A 2500-nucleotide genomic window follows, 5' to 3' on the forward strand; every position below is an offset into this window, starting at 1 on the left:
AAAGGACTAAATGAAGCATAATACAATAGCGGCGGAGAGGAGGGAGAAAAGATTTTGGCGGCCATTAGTACTTAATTCACCGAGTCAATCGGATGACGTTCAAATTGATGCAAAATCTTGTAGAGCAGGGGTTCCCAACCTGGGGTATATGTACAGTTGGATACAGAAATTCCTGGCACATCTCGCTCTTTGGAAGTGTACCTTGTCAAACCCTTACTGCGCGGCTAGTAACCAAACAGACCGTATATGGAGAGATGGCAAAGGTGGAGGCTGGGGCTAAACACAGGAACTCGCCGGGCAGTAAGGTGTGGCAGGGTCCGCTTCCTCAGAACGAGGTTTTCCAGAAATTCCTGTGTCCAACTGTAACCCAGTGGTACATTTTTAATCTTCAGGTGTTACATTTGATCTGAGATGATAACCAAACTGCGCAATACATGAGGTAATCTGCAATCAGATTGAATATTGCGATTATATCACAATATCAATTTCATTGATTTTCTCTTTAATCCTCGATTTAAGGGCTACCTGGGAATCTATAAAAATGCAATTAATTAGTTAAGGGCGTAGGTGTGATTGGATGGCTTACTAAAATTTTTATGGTATCTAGATGAAGGAAAAGTTTCAGAGGTATTTATTGGGGAAGGAAACTATTTTTTCCTCTAAGAATTTGATGACCATAAAATATGTATTATTCGGTTTCAATTCGCATCTTAAGTAATGTATCAAAAGAATTAATAGAGCAGGAATTATGTGGGTTTTAACAAGGAAATGGTTGCATGAATTAATTTTTTTTGAATAAGCTATGTACGAGGGCAGAAAGAAAAGGGAAAAAGACAAATTGGTACTCTACAAAGGCGAATTCATTATAAACATACAAAACCTTATTCACCATTTAATTATGACTTTTTTGGTATACCAATTCAATTAGAGCAGGTTGGGGTTCATGGTAATAGGTACCTAGAAATTTATGATTCCCAATTAGGCCTTGGATCAATTGTTTGGTTAAGAATGTTTTGTATCATCCATAAATCGAAACTTATATTTTAAGCTCATTCGTCTCCTTTGGGAGGAATGATTCCTTCAGGAGTGAATATCTATTAAGGATATTATGTACGAGGTTAGATAGAAAAGGGAAAAAAAGCTATGTGCGGCATACACTGGACAGTAAAAAACGTTGAATATAAAAGTTGGGAACCCCTGTCGTAGCGAATAATTTTATTATAAAGAGTATTCTAGTTGATGAATTAATTTTGTTAGTCTGTTTAAATTAAATTTCCCTCAAACTTTTCAGCAGATTTATTACCTGGAAAGTTTGTCTTTAGCATTTAACTACTTAAGGAACCTCCTTGTTAAAAATGTTAATGTTTCACTTTCTTGTTAATGCAAAGAAATTATTTATATTGAGATAAATCATATGCTAAAACGTGCAAATGTTTTCTTTAAACTGACTTGAATGATGATATATTTATCCGATTATTATTTTAAAATACCCAAAAGTATACATTGAGCGTAAATATAAAAAATATTTTGCTTATATATGGTGTATTTTTACAAATGGTATTAAACACCACCGCTGATGTCTATATCAGGCTTGTGTATTTGTTCTCCAATATAAATACAATTTTCTTTAATGCGACGCTTCTCAGGAACGCACTTTTCGTTTTTAAAATAAAATAATTTCCGTAATCGAACAATTGAAGTTTTGGTACCAAAAGAATAAGTCTTCATCATCTTCAATATTTTAAGTACTCTTTGATAGTTAGTGTTATTAGCTTAGGGGGAGGGTTGTCCTCTAAGGGGGTATTAGCGGGGGTGGGGGGTAGTTTATCCCCCAAGAACGGGCACTAAGAAGGCCAGGTTAGTGCAACAGTGACTACGGCTGGCAATTCCATAGAAAAACCGGATTGAAATTCACATTTTCTATGCCACTATCAGTGGCCTAGACGGGTTTGAAACTATTTTATGGAAATTATTTGAGAAAATACGTCCTCATTTAAAAACCTATGAATTATTGGTACAAAAGGATGTAAAAAATCGCATGCGGGTACATGGAAATGTGTAAAGACCACACTTCACTATGGTTACCTAAAGTGAGGTACGTGTATATATTTACTCGAAAAAAATACCCCTTTTTATCAAACTGTTTAACAGCCAAGGAAGTGTCAAACTTTAAAGAAAAAAAGGGTGGAAATAATGGTAATTTTAGTTAAGAGCCTGATTATGCCAAAGCTGTCATACGGATAACTGTTCTGGAATGTCTCTTTTGCCAGGTGAAGATAAAAATTAGTTGCATTTAATACATCTGAAGTTGATTTCTCTAGGAGTAAATAGCTATTAAAGAGATTATGCTAATAATATTTCATCATTTATATCTCATTGCCCCCCTAATATAAACATGATGACTAGTTATACTTTTATTGAAAAAACAATGTGGATGTTTATCATAGAAATAAGCTTGCAACTTATTTCTTAGGAATTATTTAGTTTTTTAATTCACATG

The sequence above is a fragment of the Palaemon carinicauda genome, chromosome 15 (assembly GCF_036898095.1).
Source record: "Palaemon carinicauda isolate YSFRI2023 chromosome 15, ASM3689809v2, whole genome shotgun sequence".
Classification (NCBI taxonomy): Eukaryota; Metazoa; Arthropoda; class Malacostraca; order Decapoda; family Palaemonidae; genus Palaemon; species Palaemon carinicauda.